General features: G+C 39.5%; 1 pseudogene; it reads right to left on the bottom strand.

Annotated features, from left to right (window-relative positions):
* Nucleotides 1–22,812, bottom strand: part of LOC149246989 (putative linoleate 9S-lipoxygenase 5) — a 44,479-nt pseudogene extending 21,667 nt beyond the window's left edge.
* Nucleotides 22,813–26,184: the final 3,372 nt, after the last annotated feature.

Below are 26,184 nucleotides of genomic sequence, written 5' to 3'. Positions count from 1 at the left end.
GTAGAACCGTAAATTTACTATGTTAAGACCATTGTTGAAGCCGTGTAACCTTTTTCCAAAAGATTTAGAACAGAGCCGTAAATCTACTGTGTTAAGGCCACTGTTGAAGCCGTGTAACCTTTTTTCCAAAAGTTTTAGAACAGAGCCGTAGAGCCAATGGGTAAACTCTTAAGAGTAGAACCCGAGGGTTCAAAATTTCTGGAGGGATATCCTCAAGTTAAGGAGGCTTTACAGAAAGCAAACTGGCTCCAATGCATCCAGAAATTTAGAGGTTACCACAAAGAGGTTACGAAGGCCTTTGCACGTTCCTTCAGAGACAAAGACAATCAAGTGGAGATAGGGGACCTGAAGTTTACAGTCACTGAGAGCAGTATAGCACAAGCCACTTCACTCCCACAAACTGGAGAAAGATGGTTTAAAAATAGATCAGTACAAGACCAACAGTGGAAGCAAATCTTAAAGAATCCAGGTATGGATACCAACATTTTTACAAAAGGGATTCCTGTTACTTATGTCAAGGAAGAATGGACAACTTTACTTTTATTAGTGCAAAAATTCTTTACTTGTGAGGGAAGGTTTGGAGTTTTATATGTTTACCATGCCAAAGTCATGATGCATTTCTTAGGAGATGATACTAACCTTCCATATTTTCTACTCTCAAGTCTTAGAAAAATGTGTTCAATTGTCCAAAGGAACCCAAGAAACATTGAATCACATCTGTATCATCATGGTCTTGTTAAGATGCTAGTTGAGGAACAGTTGAAAGCAAAAAGAGATACCTGGGAGAGATTTCTTGTGAGAAACCATTTTGAAGAAGCAGGAGAAACCTCTATGCCTAGAAAGAGTAGAAGAAAAAGAAAAGAGGCTACCCCTGAAACTGTTGTCCAAGAGGAAACTGTCCAAGAACAGATTGAAGAAGAAACTGATGTACATCATTCTGAACATGAAATTGATCCTGAGCCTGCTGTGGACACTGATCAAACAGCTCAAAGAGTCATCACAGAAACCCTTTCAGAACTTGCCCAAGAAGTTGCTCAAAAGAGAAAAGAGAGTAGGAAGAAACAAAAGAAAGATAAAGGCAAAGCTGTAGCCCAAGAAACTTACGCTACTCCTGAGAACTCTAGTGAAGAAGATACTCAGCCCTTAGCACAAAGAATGGCCAAACTCCATGAAACTGCCCTTTCCAAGAAGGTGGAAAAACAAAAGCAAAAGGCACAAAAAGAAAAACAGAACATCACCACCGTGAGAAGAAGCAGCGGGTTACAAAGAAAAGTGGGGGCCACAAAGGGTAAAATGTCACTCATCATTGACTTGAGCACACCTGAAAAGGTTGCTACAAGTCCTGACTTTGAGAAAAGCCCTTCACACGCTGAGTATGTTGAGACCAGTCCTCCACGTGAGGAAAGTCCTTTTGAGCATGAACCTGAATATGAACATGGATCCGAATTTCAGTATGAGCCTAGCCCAAAAAGGTCACCAGAGGTTGACCCTGATCAGCAGAAAGTTTATAATTACCTGGAGACGCTAGAACAAGCAGCTGCTGGTCCAAGCACTGCTCAACCTTTGGAGCAGCAAGTCCAATCACTGAAGCACGAAATATTTGAGCTAGAGGTACTAAATCGCCACATCAAACAAGAAAATGAAAAACTGAAGGTACAGAGCAATGTGGACAAGATGGTCCAAGATAACACCAAGCTTCATATGGGCCTGTGGCAAAAGGAAAACAAAAAGCTCAAGAAGAGATGCAGGAAATTAAACAGAGCCTTGATCAATCTAAAATTCAGGTGTTTGATGAAAAGACCAAGAGTCAATGTGGCCACACAGAGAAAGAAGAGAAGGTTGGATGTCTTAGCAGAGGCATCCCAGCAGGTGGACTGAACAATGTTTTTGATTGCATGAGGACATGCAATGCCCTCGTAGTGGGGGTATGTAGAGCCTCTACTTTACACTTGATTATCCATCATTACCTACAGTTTTCCCTCATTAATCTCTCTCTTTTACCTCATTTTCCTTGCAAAACCAACCCATATCATTACATTATATGACTTTAAGCATGATTAAGGAATTTTGCTAATGTGTGACTATTTTGTTTAGATTTTGACATATTTACAAGAATTCTGCAGCCATCTGATGATTCCGCAGCCTTTTTGTTAATCTCAAGGTTCCACGTGTCATTTTTCCAAACGAGCCACATGGGCACTTAGGAATCAAGGTGCTTGAGGTTCCTGTGCTATTGGTTCAGCCAGCCACATCATCTGTACCTCCGGTCAACGAGGGTCAAGTTACGGTCAACAAAGGCAACTTAACGGTGATACGTAAGCTGTTGGGTCACATCAGTTCAAACGGTGATTTGTCCGTCTTACGCAGGCTGTGGGGGACATAATCCAACTCTGGATTCAATGCCCATAACGACCAGAACCTCCAGCTCATCCACGAGGCTTATGACGTGTTATTGAACCTTAATTACGCATGACAGTTAGTTTATTTTTCAGTTTTAGCTGTACGCATTAGGCCATCTTTCAGATGCCTATAAAAACTTGCGTCTGCGTACGCTTATGTTACTTTTTAGTTGCTGCGTTTTATGAACTCGTTATCATTTTAGTGCACTCCAAAACTCTGTTTTAATAGTGTTGTTCTAGCACTCTTGACTGTAATTTTCTGCACATGGAGTAATAGAAGCAGTGCTGTTCTGAAGTTTTCAATTCCTTGAGTCTTCTTTGGGTATTATGAATGGAGGGCCCCTGTTCATGACTGCCCTTGTATAGTATTTCATGTTTATATTCTTGCTATTTCTTTATTTTCCATTCAGAATTTCCTTTTCTTGAAATATGTACAGTTCAATTCACTTTCATTGATTTGCAGCATTCATTTTGACTGATCAGTATTGTTCTTTTGCAGGTTTTTAACCCGGGATTGTTTTTGTGTTTATGTATTTGCTTTATATCTATTGGTAGTTTCAGTTGACAGATTCAAAGTTGCTGCCTTTACTTTATTTTCATAGCTGATTTTTAGTTTAATTTCTCAAAGTTGTCTGCTAACATATGAATGGTCTCTTTATCACAAATTGCTTATCTTTTAGAGATCAGAATACTAATAACTTACAGCTGACTTTGAGTACTTTTTAGACTAATATTTAACTACTTTCTAATCGTGCTTTACATAGTACCATATGATAGAAGCAGAGAGTTAGAAAGAGAAAAACATTATAACTAGTCTTTAAAGTAGATTTTTCTCATTTTTTTATCATTTCTTAGACTTATCTTTAGCTACTTCCTAATCGTGTTTTACACAGTACTATGTGTTAGAAGCAGAGAGTTAGGAAGAGATAAACATTATCATTGGTCTTTTAAGTGATTTTCTTACCTTTTATTTGCAGCAGCATGAATGGTGTCTAATGCCATTAGAAAGTGGTTCTTTGCTTTCAAGTCATTTCAAGTTATTTATTTCTTTCAAGCTTTTCCTTTTCAGCAAGTAGTTAGAAACCACTGATCACACACCCTCACTCATCTAGAATTCACCTTACACACACCATCACTCATCTGTTTATAAATCACCACTCCATCTTAGGAAGATAAATTAACCACAAACAACACCCCAAACGACAAAAAGCTCTAGGAGGTTGCTTAAGTACATATAGTACACCTTCACTTCATCAGCTTACGAGCCCGAGTTGACAACTAATGACATCAATTTAGGAACACTAAATTGACTAAACACCAGGTCCACCCAAGAAGCCAACCAGATGGACAAACATGTGATGAGAGATGTTACTATAAGGGATTCAATCTCCTTAGAGACCTTAAGGAAATGGCATCTATGAAACTCAGTAAACAAGCCCATCTACATCAGTAATTACAACCCCAAGAGACATGTAAACCACTCATACATTATGTCCTTGGGTCCAACTGATTTTTTAAGCCTCTTAACCCAAATTTTATCTCATGTTATAGGAAAGACAATGACCATCAACTCAAATTCCCTCTTATAGGCCTCTATGCCAAAGAATGTGGACTTTTCTCACTAGACTGTGTCAGCGACCTCGAGATTTGAGCCACTTTTCTAGCCCAGAATATCGACCTTTGCTGAGAACTTGCTACAACCTTTAGAATCCGTCAAAGACATGATAACAAGGTTGATAAATCAAAAATCGACCACAGGACTAGGCCTGAGCATCCCTAACTAGGACTGACATTCTGTCAAACACTTGACATCAATGCAACATAGAGTTCTAGGATACAAGACATAGCATAAATGATTGAAATGACTTATGAAACATAACCAGAAGGATCACCTCCTTCTCCATTGGACTATTATATCATCAATTAGGTCTTTCATCCATCCATTTAACAATTACAAGTAAATACATGAAATAACCATGACATGAACTTGTCACATAACCATGCTTCTAACCAAAATTAAACCATATAAATATCAAAGATATGACAACCATTAAATCCACATATAAACAAGTACAAAAGTAAGAGAAATTATATTTTATTAATCATAGGAAAATTCGAACAGGTTCGGGACTTCCACGTATCACCTGACCATAGACATGGCTGAATCAAATCTCTCTTTCAACCAGTCACCCTGTGCCATATTCCAAGCATGAATGTGGGATCTCATAGAAAAAAAAAATCTAAGAACAACCAAGGGAATCCAAAGGTTAAGCCACCTCCACCCTCACCAAACCATGATCACACCAAAACTGATGCTCCGATCACAACCGAAGCAAACTTGGAATTCCATCCGGAATCCATCACTAGCCTTGAGTAATTTTCCGTCTCCTTGTCTCTCAAGCTTTACTGCAATCCAATCTTGGATCACTAGGCCCTAAACCGAGACCAATCTCTCAGGCTTTACCACAATCCAAATCCAAATCACTAGGCCCTAAACCGTGACATCTCCCTCAGGCTTTACCATGTATCTCACCAAAACTGGTCAAGGGATTCGTAGGCCTTTGGGAATGAACCTTAAGACCACCTCCGCCCCTGATTCCGAAATCCATCCGACAACCAAATATCAAAATCGAGATAGACATCCCAACACCATGAAATCCAAAAAAAATTCAAGGCTAGGTTGAAAACAACTATCATAACCCGACAAAACCATGCCACTGACAACAAGAGAACCATACACCAACATGCGAAGCCATGCATGTCCAAACCATCTAGGAAATCAAACATGAAAAAGGTTACTTGCAAGTATTCCTACTGAAGCTGCTTGATCCTGCTTTCCTTTCCTTGATCCTTGTTTTCCTTCGTTTCCCTTTGCTTTCTTTTCCTTCCTTGATCCAAAGCTAGAGTGCTCCAAGAAAACTCTAAGTGACCAAGAGTGAGTGAGAGAGAATAATGAGAGATCTCCAAACTTGAACTGAAAAAAGGTTAGCAAAAGCTTTCCCACTCATCCTCATAAGCCTTTTTATTAATGACTCTATTTTCTTTATTTTTCATTATTTTCCTTCAATTTCCTCCTCACATGCAACCTGTGACATTTTACCTTCATTTTCTCCTATTTTCCTTTATTTTAATTAATAAATGTGCCAAAAATTCCTTTTTTCCTTTTAGTTCCTTTTCGTTATCCTTTGCCAATTTTCCTTAGCCAAAACACACATCAAGTAATTCCCACTAGGATATATTTTCCCAACATTCAACTTGGAATAAGTGTCCCTTATCCATGGTCTTATTTTTCCTTTATTAATTTTTATTACATGAACTTTTCACGAGGGCTGTTACACTTGAGCTTGCATATGAATGCTTTCTTAAATCACTTGAGTTTCCCATCTCCCTTTATGCACATATAGTGTAATAGGAAAAAGAGTAAGTGACCCATTATGCGAACATCATTTCCTTTTCATGCAAGGAACAATTAAAACTCAATGTAATTAGGGGGATATTGTAAAGGATCATCATATATCTGCATCTTATCACACTTTGTATGTTCACTTTACCACACACTAAGCGTCTGTAAGCTTCATATAAGAAGGCATCCATTTTATAAAGCTTTTTTTACTTAGCTTATTTTTACTTACCATCTCACACCCTAAGAAAATTAAGACTCTTGAAAGCAACCATAACTTGAACTAACTAAATCTCCCTACAGGGGCCGCAAGAGAATTTATTGTTCAGGTTAGGACCATCAGGGGTAGGCATCCCATAAGCCTCCATGTTCATGTTACATCTTTGAAACATAGAAATTGAATTTTAGGGTGCTTAAAATACTTTAATCCTCCCATGGAAAAGACTACCCGAGCATATCAGAGCCCCTATTTAGAGGGGGTTCGACTTAGGTCCAGTGTGTGCAGTACTATTTGGAGCTACCCGACCCATCTAGTGCTTGGTACTGGTAACTAACTACCAAGAAGCTAAAGAATCAAATTCTCATGTGGGACGAAGGTACTTTAGTGGCCTAAATATGTGGCATCCTTTCTCTATAGCTGGAGGTGCGGGCAACACGAAAGCCTCATCCATTACCTTGGTTGATTCTTCAACTGATGGAAGGCATTGCTGGTTCTTTTGGGACAATGCTCCTATACCCATAAGAAGATATCTTCGCAAGGAACAATTAATTTAAGAGTGGTAAGGACGATTAGGTCTTCATAGGGTTTTTTATTATACGCAAAAAATATAAAAACCATTTTCTTGTTTGATTGATCACATAGCCTGATTTTAAACGAAAGTAATCATTTCATTTTCCCTTTGTTTTATGTATGTGATTTTATCTTTTTGATATTTATCTCCTTCCCTTAATCACACAAAGTAACACACATGCTACTTGATACCATAGGGGACCCCATGACTCCCCGACGATTTAGGCATTTTCAAAACCTCTCCCCATTACAGGGAGGTGTGCCTGGCCTCTCGCCATTTAGGCATAGAGGGCTCCACACAACCAAAATTATAGGATATTCCTTTATTGGTGCAACTTTTCTCAGGACCCCTCCCTATAAAAGCACACCTTTCACAACCCCACAAAATCCCCACAGGCTACCCCTTTATGGATCCCACACACCATCCAGAAAGTGCACGAGACAACCATTAGGGTATTCCTCCTCATACTTCCCCATAGGGGACCCATTTACATATAACTATTCAAAATCGTTTTGTAATGGCGAACAAATTTCAGGTCCCATTTTTAGGTTCCTTAAATCTACTTGAGTTAAGCCAGTTAACTAATGACCCTATAGCACATGGTGCCATTTTTCCACCCATGCCTACCAAATTACCTTCAGATGTTCCAAAAATCGAAGGTAAGAAAGGAGAAGATCCTGGAAATCATGTCATGACCTTTCACCTATGGTGCTCCTCTAATAGCATCATATAATACACTATTTGTCTATGGTTGTTTCAGCACACCCTTACGGGGGCCACAACAAAGTGGTATGTAGGTCAACCATCTGGTACACACGAAAAATTTCCTTCAATAGCCATTGCTTTCCTTACATTTTTCCAAATTTTGGTTTGACAAGACTCGGGCTTGGAACTCCTTACTCATTTTAAACAGACACCTGCCATACCCATATCAGACCATGTCCACAAACGAAGAAAACACTGGAGTTTGTGTAAAGCTAATATGGAAGCAAGACTCCTCCTAGACCTCTTTATGAGATCTATTACATCATAAATATCTAAATATGTGGCTAATTCAAACCCATAAAACGAGGAATAGGCCATCAATAAAGCTCAATAATTAGATCTTATCTACACAAAATCTGGATACATCTATCATAACCTTCTAGACACCCATGCCTGCTAAATTTTAAGCAAGAGATACTAGGCGAATCCAATGTTGCAGATGGATTGATTAGGTCCATAGCCCAAAACTAACCCAACAACACCTATTAGTGTCTTGGATACTTGTTTTGTGGCCAAACATTCAATGCTACTCAAGCAACATAGACACTACGACATACAAGATATTACTCTGGTTAGCCCATGCTAATATAGAATACGATTAATCGAGTTAACTGGTACCAACCATGCATGGAGGACCAAATCCTCCCCCACAGGGAAACCAATACTGCTTTAGGAATGCGGAAGAAATTTCCTCTTCACAGAACTCATGCCAATTAGGGACAAGGAAATCAATATTCTCCTGTCCCCGTAAAACAACAAAATAACCCACCAGTACAAAATAATGCAGGGGTTAATTTAGTGTAACCCTCCTGTGCTCATCAACCAACATCATTTGACCATGTAAATACAACTAATCCATCTAATGCTGCTAAGAAGAAACCAAAGAATAAATTAGAGGGAGATCTTGACCAGGGGGGAATAATAAAAAAAACCCCCTGCGGACACCTGCTAGGGGCAACCCCAATTGGAATAAAAACCAGGAACAAACCAATAAAAACTCACAAAGGAAAAACAAGAACACAAGTCTAAGGAAAAATCATTATTGCACCATCTATGAGGAATATTTTCATTATACCCATGATTATCCTCAACTCCCTGAGTTGAAAATAATTCAGGATACTAGGGGGCGAGGAGGGAAAGACCAACAACCTGCAGTAATACATGATCCCTTCCCCCATCAGGGAGTGGTTAATAATCAACAACAACAACCATCCCAGCCAAATACCCCTGGAGCGAACCCCCATGATAAGTCTAATCGCGACATTTACACCTATAACACCATTTCCCATTCCTTGAATTCCTATAGAACCCATGCCAAAAATGGTCAAAGGGGATTTATGACATGCAAGACATAACTCGAAGGCTACTCACAACTACAACATAGTCGATGAATTAGCTCAATATCCTTCAACTATGTCAACATTAGAAGTCCTGTGATCATGCCCAGCCCAACGGAAAGCCTTAATTTCTGCATTATGTGCAATCGACCCTTCTAATTCTCGCTTAATGGTTTTTTATTTGGATAAATTTGGCCCATGGCTTCCATCTCTAGTCGCATTCCAAATCCTGGTCACCATTCTTCGTTGCATTGGTGATGAAGAAGCATCCACGTGTATCATTTCCAAAATAGTTTGGCAGAAAATGGGATAGCCAAAACTCAAACCATCTAACATCATGCTCCGAGCATACGACAGGCACCCTTCATCCCCTATAGGCTTATACTAAGACTTACTAGTACATCTCGTCAAAACAACTGTGCTCATTGACATTTAAGCCTTGGACACACATTTACATTACAACATTATTCTTGGGAGAATATATATGTATGAAATGACTGTGGTAGCATCCTCCATGTTCAGGGTAATGATGTCCCCCCATGAGGGGAAAATAGTTACCGTTGACTAGCTCATGTATTATGAGAATAAGACACTACCCGCCCCTGATGGCGTCTTACCTTATGTAGTATCTTCTCCAAATTTGATCACAACTTGCACTAAATTCGGGCCTGGGAAATTTAAACCATAAACTCTCCTCAGTACATATTGTGGCAAACCCCCTCTATTGTTGGAAGATGTTCCAGCAACCACATGAACTTCAATGTGCATGATGAGTTCATCAAACACCCAACCAAGTCAAGAACTAGTGCCAGACACCATGAGTGTTGCCATTGTGGACTCTACATTCCTACCATATGCCATCACCCAAACATCCTTCTTATACCCTCCACCTGGTTTTATCTCAGACCAAGTCATGGAAAAACTTACGTTGCCAAATATTTCTCTCACGATATGGGTATGGTATCTAGCCCCCTAGGCCATGTTGGAAAATCTGGGTATCACCTTGACAGTGTTGGGTGTGTGTTATATTATTTCCCAATTGTCCTCCAAATTCGGCGTGAAGGATCTTGGTGCTGCAAAATATATTATGGGCATCAAAATTAAATGAGATCGGGAAAAGATGAAGCTCTAGTTAAACCAAAGGAAGTATGTCGAGACAATCCTGCAGAGGTTCAATATGGAAGATAGTAAACCGATGAAGGTTCCTATTCCTGCAGGTATAAATTTATTTGGTGAACAGTGTCCCACGACACAAGAAGAGGAAGAGGGCATGTCCTGTGTTCCATATGAAAGTGCAGTCGGTAGCCTGATGTATACAATGGTCTGTACTAGACCAGGCATTGCACATGCAGTGGGAGTATTGAGCAAGTTTATTTCAAAATGAAGAAAGGAGCATTGTACAACAATGAAGCATGTTTTCAGGTATTTGCATGGCACTAGTGATTATGGTCTGTGCTACCAAGGAAAACCATGATTGGACGGAGTTTTAAACATCCATGGCTTTGTTGATGTAGACTAGGCTGGAGATATAGACAATAGAAGATCTACAAGTGGGTATGTGTTTAACCTATTTGGAGGACGAGTCAGTTGGATGAGCAAAAGACAATCTGTAGTGGCTCTTTCAACAAAGAGGTTGAATACATGGAAACCAATCATGCAAGCAAGGAAGCATTTTGGTTTCAGAGATTGTGTTCAAGTATAGGGTTGGTACAACACGCTATAAGGATAGAATGTGACAACAAAAGTGCAGTTTTCTTGGCAAATAACCCTGCTTATCATTCAAAGACAAAGCACATTGATGTTAAGTATCACTTTGTGAGGGATATGGTTGAGGAAAAAAAGGTGTTGCTGGTAAAGGTGGACACTTTGAAGAATGTTGCAGATGCATTTACAACGTATGTGGAAAAGAAAACAACAAGTGGAAAAGAAAACAACAAGTGGGAGAATGTTGGGTGCGTGTTATATTCTTTCCACACGCGGGGGCGGGTCATTATCTCCCCCTATTTGTTGTGTTAGGTACAGCAGGGGGGCGATAGCCCCCCTGCACGGGATCTGGGGCAGTGCCCTGATTCTTTTTTTTCTATATATATGCGGAACCAAGGATGGGGTTCAGACCCAAAGATGGTGGACGAACCTACCCATGGTTTTATGCATGGGTTTTGCACATGGTTTCGGGCATGATGGTTTTCTGCCCATGGTATTTTGTAGATCCAGTCAAGGGAACTACAATTATGTTCTAATCCAAGGTTAATGGGTTGGGGTTTATGAATGTTTCAACATGTATAAATATGAATTATAACATTGAAAGGAATTTAATGAAAAATTAATCTGGTAGTCCTGATTTTTGGATCCAGGGGAAAATCTTTGTGTATTTGTTTCATGTTTCTTGCCTTTTTATATTTTTAGTTTTTAAGAATTTGTTTGTAGGTAATTTCTATACAGGGTTAAAACCTATAGACAATTGTCATTCTGATGGCCCCTCATGAGGCCACCATAAATCAGGAAGCACCTAAATCAACACTAGCTAGTGCCATCAAGAGGGATAAGAAAAAAGGAAAAAAGGTGGATGCCCCAAAGACCTCCAAGGCACCCCCACCCTGTGCTTTGTGTGAAGTAGTTGGGAACCCTACCTACATCATCCCCTAGTTAGATGAGTTAAAAACTCTTATGCATGCCCTAAAAATGTTGGCGACCCCAACTCCACCAATTGGAGAAAAGGTCACAGTAGGCTATAACAAGGAATTGTACACTAACCATGCATGCAATATATACGTGGAATATGGGCATTACACTCATCATTTCCCTGAAATCCCTTGACACCGAGATGCCTTAAGTGCACTCAGATAAGCCAATTCAAAGGCTCCATCAATACCGACCTTGCTACCAATTAATAATGGATCCAAAAAATCCTTTATGTGCAAGAGTAACCAACTTCATGCTTATACCCCTCTCACTCAACCCCCCAGAACACAAGAAGGAGAACAAAGTCCACGCCTCCTACCTCATTATGCACCTTATGTAGTAAACCAGACAAATTGATTACCCATTGTCCCGAATTACGGGAATTTAACTAAAGGTATCTGGTTACCCATGTTGCCTAAAGAAACTTAACAAGGCGTGAATGTCATACTTGCCAGATTTTTGCAGGAAACCATCACGTGTGAAAATGCCCTCAAATTTCTCGATTTCACTCTATGCCAGATTTCATGCATCAATTCATCGCTAAAAACTCTGATTTAGTTGAATTAGATACCAAATCATTGGATCACACTACACCATATCGGGATGAAGCGTCTAGGTCCATCTTATGTGTGTTTGAGGAAAAAAGATCGCCAACGGTTTAGCCAGGCCCTCATCAAAAAATATCCTCTCACCATCACTGGTCGAGATCTGGAAAAAAGTTAAATAGATCTTAGGCTGCCTAGTCAAGATCACCCCTCACATGTTCCCTATGCGATAGACCCAACCAGTTGGTGAACCAATGCCTGGAATTGGGAAAGATAAGATATGTATTTCGCTTATTAGTGCACATCCCCCAAATCCATCTCTCCATTCAGGAGAGACTCACACACTATCATTGTCGCATCTTCTCTCAATCACATCACATGAGGAATTGTCAGTACCTTCCATGTTTTAGAGTACGAAGAGAAACATTGAGATAAACCCACACTAGGAAGTTGCGTTACGCTAAGATTAAGCCTCGAAGATGGAAATCACCCCAGGATTCCCCATATCATGATGTTAACCATGCGTCGTCCTCTCACACTATGAGCAACACATACACCCACACTATATATTCTGTTAGTACCAGTCCTACATGAAAGATTTGCACCATTGACTCCCATAGTGCCAAGGCATGTCATATGTTACAAACATTTCAACAACTTAAGATTTAGTGTCAACCTCCTATCGAGGAAGAAAATTTTTCTCCTTGTACACCAATAAGGTCGCAAGAACTTCCTCTCACTTATTATTAACCCACCATTATGGAAATTCTTTCACCACCTAATGTTGACGACACACATCACCACATACAATTAATTTCCTCATCCATAAGAACCATAACTTGTGTTGTTTTCTCATCATTTTTTGGTGTTGAGACCGCTAAACCTACCACACCGGTGGTAACACCACTCATGGTGAAGATCCATCCCATATGCACATTGTCAACTTCGCTTGGTTCTACAACATCAACCACCAAATCATATTCTTGCTTGTCAACTAACACCGCTAGGCCCAAAGTTCCTCCTCATGGCCTCATGCAATCTAATTCAACTTTAGATAATATTTTTCTCTCAGATGAAGATATTCTAGAGGCCATGATAGAACCCGAATTTCCATGGGATGCCATGCACCATCGTTTAGTTTTTCTACCAGAAAAGGTGTTTGTGCCTACTGACACACCAACCCATGATATTTGCGCCACAGAATCTAAATATTTCCTACCATTAGGAAGAGTAGATTGGTTCAAAAATCCCATCCCAATGCCTGATGCATTTGAGGAAGGGAACATGTCAAATATTTCACCTACCATCAAGGTAAATATTTTGAACAAACCTCGCAAAGTCGAAGAGATATCCCTAGGGGCAACATGCTCTCCAGAAGAAGTAACTGCATACACAAACTTGTTCCAAGAGTAAAAGGATATTTTTTCATGGGATTACTCTGAGATGCTAGGCATCAATCCCACCATTGTAAAACATCATATTGACACCTGGCCTGACACCCATCCTATTAGGTAGAAACAATTTTAGTTACATCCCTCTAAAACATAAACAATCAAACATGAAATAGATAAACTCCGGAATGATGGATTCATGTGTCCTATTGCTTACACGTCTCGGGTTTCTAACCCCATACTTGTTATGAAGAAACATGGCACCATTCACGTTTGTATTAGTTTATGAGATTTGAACAAATCATGCCCCAAAGACAATCACCCAACACAATTTGTCGACCAAGTCATCGATGCTTGCGCCGATCATGAGGTCCTATCCTTCATGGAAGGGTTCTCTGGGTATAACCAGATCCATATTCACCATATGGACTAGTATAAAACCATATTCAACACCCCTTGGGGTACATTCACATACGAAGTTATGCTATTCAGTTTAAAACGTTGGCACCACCTTCTAGCGGGCCATGAATTACATCTTCCACGACTTGGCTCATCTTATCCTCGCCTATTTGGACGACCTTACAATGCAATCCAAGAAGCTTGCTAACAATCTAGAGGATCTCCACTTGGTTTTTCAGAGATGTCGACAATATAACCTACGTTTGAACCCTGTCAAGTGTATTTTCTATGTCAACACTGGAAGACTACTGAGATTTATTGTTTCCCAACAAGGTATTAGAGTTGACCCCCTGAAAGTCCAGGGCATTAAGGAAGTGTAAACCCCAAAAACATTAAAGTAGTTATAAAACCTGCATGGTAAGGCCAACTTCTATGACACTTTGTCCCTGACTATGCCATTTGCGTGCAGGGCTTTCTGCACTTCCTTTGTCAAGATATTCCCTTCCAATGGGATGAATAGGTCCAACAATCATCTGAAGCTTTAAAATATGCATTATCTCAAGATCCTTTGATTATTTCGCCTGACCACACTTAAGACTATACCCTATACCTATCAGCATCATATTTAGCCATTGCTGGGGTGTTAGTCCAGGACAAACCTGATAGTAAGGAACGCGTAATTTATTGTGTCAGCAGGAACCTATCCATGCCTACATTAAAGTACGAGGCATAAGAGAAAACTACCTTAGCCCTATCAAATTATGTATAGAAGCTTCGGTACTATATTATTCTTCAGACCACCACCGTAATATTAGCTATCAACCTCATGAGATATTTTCTCACTCGTCTTATGATGAACCATAAATACTTGATGGATAGTTATGCTACAAGAATTCGATCTATAGTTTGATTCCCCTAAGAAAAAAAATGTGCTTGTCCTCACCGAGTTCATCATTAATCTCCCAACAGAGACCCAAGTATCCCCCATTAATGATGCTTTCTCCGATGAACATCTATTCTTAGTATCAACAGACGACCCCTGGTATGGTGATATCCTCCTCTTCTTATGAACTCAAAAGTTCAAACCTTAGCTTACTCATGACGATCGAAGGCACATACACCACTAGGCCCCTCGTTACCTCCTTCTGGGAGATGTCCTTTACTGATGAGGCATCGACACCATCCTTCTTTGATGCCTCACTCACGAACAAGTGGAGTAGGTCTTAAATGATTGTCACAATAGAGCTTGCGATGACCACCTCTCAGGGATGGCCACTACTCATAAAATCCTCTATGCCAGTTATTTATGGCCCATCCTTTTTCATGATGACATTCAAGTAGTCAAAAGGTGTGAATGGTGCCAAGGATACGCTCATAAGGCGTGAGCCCCACCAGATCCCCTACATCGTGTCATCGCTACCGACCCCTTCTGCAAATGGGGAATAGACTTCATGAACTGCAATCCCCCATCATTAGGTAACCATAAGTACATTGTGGTTGTCGTCAATTACTTCACCAAATGGGAAGAAGCCATGCCAACATATAATAACATCACAGAAACCGCCACACAAATTTTTCTTTAACCATGTCATGACATGGTTCTGTGTTCCCAAGGAATTCGTATTCAATCATGGGAAACATTTCGAGAACAAAATATTCCAAGATTTATCCCAACACCTTGGTTTCTCTCACGAGTTCGCATCCCCATACTACCCTCAATCCAACGGCCAGGTAGAAGTTGTCAACAAAGTTCTCGAAACAATGTTGCAGCGTATGGTGAACAATCACAATACCAATTGGCACCACATGGTGTTTTCAACCTTGTGGGCATACGGCATATTAGTCAAAGCATCGACAAAGTTCATATCTTTTCAATTAGTCTATGAGGTTGAAGTTGTGCTCCACATTGAATGTGAGATCCCTACCTTTCACTCAACCATCAAACTTCTCACTAACACCAAACCTTTAAAATAATCTCACATATAATATCATATTTATATCTGTTAAAATTAAATTATTATTATGTAAAAATTACATTAAAAATTTAAAATATATTAATTTTGAAATGCAACACCAATATTTTTCATATAAAAAACATAAGAAATAAATAAATAAATTAAACATTATCTAAATAAATAAATTATATTTAAAAAAATCTAAATCGTTTATGAAAATAAATTAATTTAAATTAATATTGTAATTTTATTTTATATTAAATTAATTATCAATTATTAATAAAAAATAAAAAATTGTCAAATTAAAAATAATATAATATAATATATGAATGACCATATTTATTTTCTTGTACATTTTTATCAATAAAACTATATAGTAAAAATAAATATTAAAAAAATGTGGTGTAAAAATAAATGAATAAACATAAACAGATAGGCATACTCTTTATTAAATGTTATAGCACTTGGTTTGTTACTTCATACAATAACAATTCATTTTCATAAATATTTAGATTTGATAGGCATATTCTTTATTAAATGTTATGACATTTAGTTGTATACAAGATTTTTTTGATTTTTTGTTATATCTATCTATCTATATATATTTTTTGTTATATCTATATATATATATATATATATATATCTTTTTTTTTGACAATTCAATTTTAAACACCATGAAATTAGTCATTAAGTAAATGAACTAATAAAAATATATAAATTCAAATTTAAAAAAATTCAAAATTTATTTTTGATTTTTAAAATAATTAGTTTAATATTTAATTTTTTCAAAACTTTAATAAACTTTATAAAATCTATATAGAAATTTCAAAACTAATTGAAAATCTAGCCTTTTAATTAAAAACAAAAACAATATAACCTACTTTCAACACATAAGTAAATATGTTTTCAATAATTTTATGAAAATTTGATTAACGGATTGACATAACTTCTATTCTATTAATTTGTAATTTTTTTATATATGATTTAAAATTTATCAAATTTTTAAATTTCTTAACTACACAAATTAATGTCTCTATTTAGATAGACTTTAAAAAAATAAAGGTGTAACCTTCTCCATGTACAAGATTTTTATTTAATGAATGCTCAATTCTTTTTCAATATTTTTATATTAGTATATTTTATAAATGTTCGATATAATGTATATCATTTCTAATAAATTATTATTTTTTGTTTATTTTGATTTGTTATATTTTTTTTTAAATTGTATTCGGAATTATATATTACATGTTTTCTAATTTGAATATTAATTAAAGAGTGAAAAATATTTTATTTCAATTATGTGTGTGGTGGTGGTTAATTAAGGCTAAATTTGATTGGTTGAAGTTTAATAAAAGTAAAGAAATACTTAGATTTTTTAGAATTTTGTTGATGTGTTAAAAAAACATTAAAAAAACATCTCAAGATCACATGAGCTTTCATGAATTAGAAAATGGAATGCATTGCAATAGATCTTTTGAAATTGAGATGTAATTTGGGTATACAAAGGACATTCTAAGAGAGTTTTTTGTTAATTATTTTTTGCCCAAGAAAAAAGTACAATTTTCATTAAAGATTTAAGAAAATTACATGTTGCAAACCAGTATATATGAAAATGCTTTCACTACTAACCAGTAATAACAGTCCAAAATTCATAAGCAAAAATATTTACATAAACAACCTTGTAAGGCAATAAAAAATGATGGCTACAGAAGCCATAAGTCTAAAACTAGATCAGCTCAAAAACTAGAATCTGCAAAAAGCAAAAAGAATGATCCCATAGATCATTCCAAGTGGATTCCTTCTCCTTCGATGAACGACCAATGGTAGATTTGGAAGAAAACCCCATCCCTGAACTCATGAATCAACCAGTGTCCTCTAATTAGCTGTGTGGCCTCTTTGGAAAGAATATCAACGACTTCATTCCTTTCCCTGTATATATGAGAGCAGACAAAAAACTCAAACTGAGATTTTAAAAATAAAGCATCCTCCAACAAATCCTTGAGTGTGTGCAAGTGACAGAGGTAGATCCCATTGATCCAATTAATGATAAGCTGAGAGTCCCCGAAAATCTGAATCCTGTGACAATTTTGCTCCCTGGCGAAAAGGAGGAGGTGTCTAAGGCTGTTTAATTTTGCAAAGTTATTTGTTCCTCGCCCAAGACCCACTTTGATTTTGAAATAAACAAAATAATTTAAATGAAGGACTACCCCCTCACCACAACCATCAAGCTACGCCGAACCATCGAAATAGGCCCAAGGAAACTTCTGTCTATGATCTCAGGGTTGATGACTCTGATAGAATGTTGAACCAGATCCTCTGGAATCAAATTGAAGATAGCCAGCATGTGATTGCATAAGACAACCCAATGGATAGGCTTCTCCTGAAAGATTCGGTGGTTTCTAAGTAGCCAAATACCCCAAGCAAACAATGAGGGGCAGGTTCTTGACTTTCTGAGTGGCAGCATTCGACCACCAACGATGCCAGACATCGTTTACATTCTGGCCAACCCAACAAATATCAATAGAGAGCGCGGTAGTGATGAGTGTCCATTTTAGAGTTGAGGCCGGACAGTGAAGGAAAAGGTGGTCAGTATCCTCTGAATCAGCATTACACATGCAACAGCGGGAGGGGCCATGAAACATGCATTTGCTCAGATTTTCTTCAGTGGGAATTTTATTAGAGAGGATGCACCACATGAAAAGGTGAGATTTGTGGGGGGCCTTCAATTTCCAGAGATGTCGCCACCACCAACAAACCTCACCCAAAACCCGAGCCTCCATGATCGAAGAAAAGCCATCTTTTGGGGAATATCTGCCATTTGGGGCCTTTGCCCAAATAATGTCATCAACCCTATTTGAAAAATGGATGTTGGCTTCCTCCAAGGCCCCCACAAACCGGAACCAAACCCTGATCCATCTTTCCTCAATTCCTAGATTCTTGAAAGCCAGCTAATGTAGGCTTGGCCAAGCTGGTCGCCCCACTGCCGTAATGTGAGCAAGCCGAGTGAAACATGCCTCCATCAAGGCCTGACGCATTTCTCTAGGAAGGATGTGTGCATTCCCACTACCAGCCCAAGCATCTAAACCAATTCTGATCTGCGAACCATCTCCAACTTTCCAAGCCAGGCCATCCTTGATAATGCCGAAGGAGTGGGTAATGGATTTCCAAATACTCAAGGCTCTCGGGGTGCTTTGACAGGGACTGCGGATCCAATCAACAATAGATAAGGGGAAGATATATTTGCTGTAAACTACCTCCTTCCATAGATTGTCAGAGGTTATGATTTTCCATCCCAGCTTTGCCCCAAGGGCTTTTGCAAACTCTTGGGGTTCCTTCAGCCCCCACCCACCCCATTTTTTGGGTTTTGCGATCTTTTCCCAGCTTACCCATGCAAAGGTATGCCCCAAGTTTTGACCCCGCCAAAGAAATCTGCAACAGATCTGCTGAATTCTGCGTAGAATTCCTTTAGGAATCCAAGCCAGGGACATCCAGTATACCAGAATTGCCTCCAGCACAAATTTTATCAGGGTGAGCCTTCCGGCTCGAGAGAGCCATTTTTGCTGCCAAATGTTAATATGACTTTCAATTTTTTCTAATAGCCACGACTATTCAGCAATATGGTAACCATTCAGCTTCAGCCTGAAACCCAAGTACTTCAAACCTAAATCCAGCTCCTGCCTGACGAATGCAAAGTGTTGGGAAGCAAATCTTTGTTCATTTTGCAGACAAGAATTGAAAATGATAGTTGATTTGTCATAATTCGGCTCCATACCTGTCACTTTACAAAACAGAGATAGAATGGACTTGAAACATGAGGAATCACAGAAAGAGCCATTTAAGAAAATAAGTACATCATCTACAAACAAAAGATGAGAGAGAACAATCCTGTCAGTGATTGAAACCCCTCCCATGTCTCCATCTGAGCATGCCTTTTTTAACAGTCTACTTAAACCTTCCATAATTAGAAGAAACAACAAAGGAGAAAGAGGACATCCTTTCCTAAGTCCTCTTTCAACATGGAAGAAGTCCGAAGCCGCCCCATTAATAAGGATACTAAACGACATAGAGGTGAAGAAACACATGATCCAATTGATAAACGGATGTGGGAAACCAATGTGCGTAAGAATGAGCTGTAAGTAGGACCAACTCACACGATCAAAAGCTTTGGACATGTCAATCTTGAGGATAGAAACCTTTTTGGAGAGTTTTGATCGAGTGAAGTGCTTCTTGGGTAGTACCAATCGCTTCATGAATTTGGCGGTGACTGAGAAAGGCAAACTGTTCCTTGGAAATCATCTTGGAAAGGATTGGCTTGATGTGAAGGGCTATAATTTTGGAGATAATATTGTAGACACAATTGTAGATGGAAATGGGCCTAAAGTCATCAAAGGTAAGGGGCTTTTCCACCTTAGGGATGAGGGCCAGGAAAGTAGATTTGAAGACCTCTGACATCCTACCTGATAACCGGAAATCCTCAATGGCAAGCAGAAGGTCCTGCCCAATGAGCTCAAAAAAGGAAAGGTAGAATTCCATTGGCCATCCATTAGGCCCCAGGCTTTTGTCTTTACTGAAGCATTTCATAGCTGCTTCCAATTCCCCCAAAGTGACAGGCTGATTTAGTGTCTCCTCTTCCTCCTCCTCAACAAACCTAGGCATAGCCTCCACAACCTAGAGGATTTCGGCGATAGTGGTTCCCCTTGGATCCTTATAGATGTTTGAAAAATGCTGAACTCCCATGTTAGCCAGCTGAAAGAAAGAACTAGCCTCTCTGCCTGAATGGTCTTTCAATTCCTAGATTGTATTAATAGCTTTTCTACCTCTGGAAAACTGTTGAATTTTTTTTGTATTCTCATCACCCTCCTTTAACCATAGTGCTCTTCTTTTTAGTCGCCAGGTTTCCTCATTCCTTCGCAACAACCTGATCTTCTCTTTCTCCAGTTTTATTAGATGGTCTTTTTCTTGAAGAGAGGCGTAGCTGGACAACCTCAATGACTCAAGTTGTTTTAACTCCCTTTCAATCCTATTTAACTCCTCGCCTTCCCTTTTCTACTTGGCCTTTTCCCAGCCGATAGTTTTCTCCTTTAAGCAGGCTAGATTGTTTGATATAACCACCGCTGGAGGGGGACCAAAATCCCAATTACAGTGGGTCCAATTTTCCTTGACGATAACATGGAATTCTTCCTCATTTAGCCAAGAAGCATTAAATTTGAAAGGTGATCCAGGTTTGAAGTTTTCATCCAAAATTTCAAGGAAAATTGGTGAATGATCCAAGTAACCCCCGAAACCCACCCATTGTCGAATGTGTGCAAGGCGATGAAGTAAGGGGGTTTTGATTAGGAAACGATCGAGCCTTCTAGCCAGGGCATCCACCCCCATTCTGCGGTTCTGCCAGGTCAGCATGATACGTGCCGTGTCAATGTTTATCAGGTCATGGACATCCAACAAATTCTAAAAAAAACCTGTTAAATAGTCTGACTGAGCTCTGTGTCCCCAGGATTCTGTGAGCCCAAGTGAGAAATTGAGGTCACCACCAATAATCAGGTTCTCAGCTTGCATAAAATCCACCTAGAGCAGATTCTCCCAGAAAACCTCCCTATTCTGGTAGGGCCCATAGATGTTTATAACCCTCAGGGGGATATTGAGCGAAATGGAGGTGAAGTCTGCTCCCAGAAAACCCTTGCCACCCCAAGCATTTGTAACCTTGATCAATTTGTTATTGAAACCTAGGGCACAACCCCCCAATCTCCCTCTCACATCCAGGAAGAAGAAAACCCAATCCGGTAGGAAGGATTTTAGGGTTTTGTTTATAAGGTAACCATCACCTAGGGTTTCTTGCAGTAAGAGAATATCCAACTTTTGTGACAAACAAAATCTTCTCAGCGCAAATTTTTTGTTTGGGTTGGCCAAACCCCTGCAGTTAAAAGAGATGCACTTCATGGGGAAACCTTTGCAGGGTTCCCCTTTGCTCTAAGGACCTAATCTATGGGAGACTGAATACATGAAGCCACTTCAATGCTGGCCCTTTTGATAGGTGGGATTGTCTACCCCGGGGGGCCTTTGGGGTAAGGATGGGTGAGGGTCCTCATCCAATCCGAAAGAGTGAAGGGTGGGAGGTAAAGAGCACAGGTTATATCGATGGGAGGTGCTAGAGGCCGAATCCCCCTTGGATTCTTGAGAAGGATCATTCTAAACAATAAAGAAAGGGGTATAGAGGGAAGGTGAAGGTGCAAAAGCCACAAGATAGATAACGTGGTTCAACTTACCAACCTCGGAAACAAGACCTGACATACAAACAAAAGATGCAAAAATAGGTAACATACAATCATTTGTAAATAGAGGATGGGGAGGAGAAGAAGTACTCGAAAACAAGGCATTATCTTTGGTGAGTGCTATGGTAATCGGTGTAGCAGAGATCCAGGCATCCATCTCAGACCACATTGCTCTAGGCACCCCCTGTTCCTGCATAGGCCTACCCTGAAGCGTGGCATGTGCATCTTCCATCCTCAACTCTGTTTGAGTACTCACCGAGGCAAATAATTTTGGAGGACTCGGCCTTCGCCCGATTACCAAGGGGAAATATTTGTAGAGATGGCCAACCTCATGGCACCTCCGACACCTGAAGGGGATGCCCTCATAATCCAACTCCTGCCATCTGATAATGTTGCCCATTTGAAATCGATAGCTCTCCACAAGTCCTTCTCTGGTATCCAAATGGACGAGAATTCTGGCCATTGCCAGACAACTGGAATCCAGATAAGATATGTCATGTTCAAGGTAAGTCCCCAAATCATCCCCTATACATCGAAAAATGTCTTATGACTAGAATTGCAGTGGAAGCCCTGACAGTCGAACCCAAATTGGCCTAGCTCCCAGATTTTCCTTTTCCAGATCAAAGAGAGGTGACCAACATTTTAGTAGGATGGGGGTCATTTCAAGATGCCAATAACGCGTTAGCACCCAATTCACCTGCTCTGGCTCTGGAAAAATAGGGAAAACCAACCCTTGGACATTGTCAAAACTATAGGAAGTTGCTCCATCACATTGCCCCACACCTCCATAGTCCACTTCTTCAAACATCTCGGGGAGTAGTTCCTACCACGGACATTACCCACCAGCACTGCACTTTCTATCAATGCCGCTTTTTTCATGCCTATACCTTCCCCGAATACCAACAAACGACCCTTCTCTCTTGAATTTGACAACTTGGATTTCTTTCTAGTCTTTTCCTTTGAACCCTAGCCTGTGTTTTGCTGCCATTCGGTCCCCTGAGGGTTTTTATCCGAGTCCGAGGCACAGGTCTCTTCCACCTCAAAGTCCTTGCTCGCAATGCCCTCAAAATAGCCATAAGGCAGAGTGTTTCTTGTGGGTGCTAAACTTGTAAAGCCATCTGATAATATATCCCGACTGCTTATGAGAATTTTCGCCGCAGCTTGAAAGTTCTTTGGTCCGTTTGAACCATGTCTCAAAACACCGTCCCTTCCACCGAAAACCCCATGCTACTCTGAAAACCCTCGGCCCAGTGATTTTTTTTTGTCTAGTTTTGAAGCTTCGACGACGACAGGATTGAAAGAAATGGCGAGCTTGTGCCTTCTCCTAGGTGTATAAACCCTCAGTTACCGTCGCAACCGATTTAGAAAGGCCCAGGCCCTGTAGAGACTCCTCCATATCAGCCATCCCTAACACTAAGTTGTTTAACTGATCTTCTGGTAAAGAGGGTGACTCTAGTCTATGTCCAGCTCATGACATGGGTCGTGATTCCACCCAGATGTTCGAATGCGTTAAACTGTCCGAGGAATAGTCAACTAATTCCTCCTCCATTCATTAAACACAAAGAAAAACAGAGGTAAATGGAAAATTAGTCTTGGGATGTGTCGAGAAACCTGGGCCAAACCCCTTTAAACTGCGTTGAAACCTCGCTCAGCCTCCGTTACTCTGTCGAGATCACCACGGATGCACGCAAACCCCAAATAAAGTAGAAGGTGTCGTGCCAAACTGTTAAGGAAAGAGGTAATCTGGAGCTAGCGAAATTGCGATGACCGATGTAGGTAAAAACAAACCACAAGAAAAAACCGTCGACACCTTATAAAAAAGTTACCAATCTTTGTTGTTGCCTCGATGTGAACCCATGTGTGCATAGAGGCACTGGTCCAACCCCGTGGGAGACCCTATCCAAACCTTGGGCAGTTCAAAACTAAACCAGAGGAAACCCTAGGTCTTGTATCGAAACCCATTGCCAACATTTTTTAAAAATCTCCAAAGCTCTCCTCGAAATATCCCATGTGTTTCATCAACTCTCTTAGTGTAAAGGAGATGACACATTCACTTTCGAGGTCATGAGACTTTTTATTTTTTATTTTAACAATATTAATTTTTTCTTTATATTATTCAAAACAAAGAGATATTTTTGATTTTCTAAACTAGATTTGGTCACCTCCTTATACTATTTCAATTTTCTTTCATCCTCGAATTCTTTATGACATTACAATTTCTTCTTAAATGTAGATGTGATATTATTTTTAATATTATCATTATTCTACAGAATGTTCTCTTCGTCTATTTCCTAGTGATTTAGCTAAGGCTAGGATTCTTTATGCCATCCCCATTGTAAAATTTCAACAAAATTTTGATATGCTAATATGAATGATCTGAAATATAATTTCTTCTCATACAAACACAAAATTTCCCTACTTGATTTGGAGTGGAATTAGCAACAAAAATAGAACACAATCACACATTTTTTTAATTAATTAATACTAAAATACTGAAATACTGAGAGGGGGGGTGAACCAATATTTCTTTTTAATTTTTCTTTTTATCACAAAAACATGTATATATGGAACAGAGAAATAGATAGCTAGAATAAATGCTTTTATTAACACAAATAGTGCAATGAAATAGATACAATATATAAAGAGTTGTAATCAGTTGCCAAGCCCAAACTTGGACTTTTGTGAGGCTCCAACCTCCAGAGCACCAACTTTGTTTTTCCAAGGCAATAGTTTTGCACTTAGGAGCACCAACTCCCAATGATTCCAATCCTTTTAGTTCTGAGGCTCCAACCCCGTGGGCTCCAACCCTAACCTGGTATAAATTGTTTTGTTGTAGTTCTCTACTCCCAAACCTGCTGAGCTTCTCCTTCACTCTTGCTCTCCTACTTCTCCTGCCTCTCCTGCCTATGTTGCCTCTGCTTGAACTTCGGCTTCCTCTCACTCCTATTCTTCGCACACACTTCCTTGTTTTTTCCTGTTTTTGTATTTCTGATGCCTCTAACTATTCATTTCCTCTTTCCACTGGTTCTTCAGCTTCTTCAATGCTCGCTTCAGCTTCCTCTACTCTGGCTTGTCCTTTGGCTTCCCTCTTCTTCATTGCTTTGGATTTTTGGTTTCCTCTGTGCAGGCTAACCCTTCAGCTTCCTGGCTTTTCGGTCACTGTAGCTTCCTCTGGCTCTTCGTGCTCACTATCGCGTGTTAAAACTGTAATAGAGCCCCCTTTTTTTTCTTTTAATGATAATAGGCATACACAGGACTTTATTGTTTAATGGAGAGACAGTACCAATTAGGATAGACCCACATGCCACGTCCCACTCGCAATCGTAATCGGCTTTCGTTTAGGCCTCCTGAACTATCAGAACCGTTATCATAAGCCTTTTGGCCTAAAAACCCTGTGCCATACAATTATTTTTATACCACAAGTGGTATTTTGGAAGGGCTATAAGCGAGAACTGGTATTCAGCGGATGGCTTCCGATTCCACTTGGCAAATGACACGTAGCAGCGGGAAGGAAGAGGATACCGCTTTTCGGGCAGGTATTCCTTGAGCTACATGTCCACCCGAAGAATATGTAGACCGTTGGATCTAGGAAGGGATGATCAACGGTGGAGGGTCGGATGCTCAGGTAATCTGGGCCCGCCTTTATATGGTCGCAAATGTAATACACGGGAACATATGAAAAAATGACCAAAAATGCTAAAAAGGCGGACTTCAAATTTATTTCGCCCACATTTATAACTTTATCAGGTCCGTTGTGTATATCGTAATCGGCGCTTTCAGGGGTGCAAGGCCTTAAGCACTTGCGATGTGTCGGATGCGACATAACAATAGACCAAACTGCAATGCTACATCGGGTCTGCAAAATTCATTGCAATCGACGCTTGTAGGAGGACATCCCTTTGGGTATTATTGCGATGGGCAGATGCGATATATCATTAAACCATTGCATAATGTTGCAGCAGGTCCGCACATATCGTAGTTATATATATATATACATATATAGATGTACTGCAAATTTTCATGTTTTTAACACGCTAAGGCTTAAAGCCCGAAAATCTAAAATACACTAAAAACATGCTTCAGAGAAATTTTAGCGGACTTCACTGTTTATTCACCCAAAATTATACGTTCTGTCAGGTCTGCACATATATGTCGCTGTAGGGGGTTTGGGGTGATGGCACATAACCGAACCGTCGATTAAAATATCACCAATCTCTACATATTTTTCTGCTCTGATAGTGTATTTGCATA

Source organism: Pinus tabuliformis, chromosome 7 (assembly GCF_031772625.1).
Source record: "Pinus tabuliformis cultivar Carrire ecotype Pingquan chromosome 7, CPIR1, whole genome shotgun sequence".
NCBI classification, from domain to species: Eukaryota; Viridiplantae; Streptophyta; class Pinopsida; order Pinales; family Pinaceae; genus Pinus; species Pinus tabuliformis.
The sequence above is the reverse complement of the archived record's forward strand: the minus strand, read 5'-3'. Positions and strand labels throughout refer to the sequence as shown.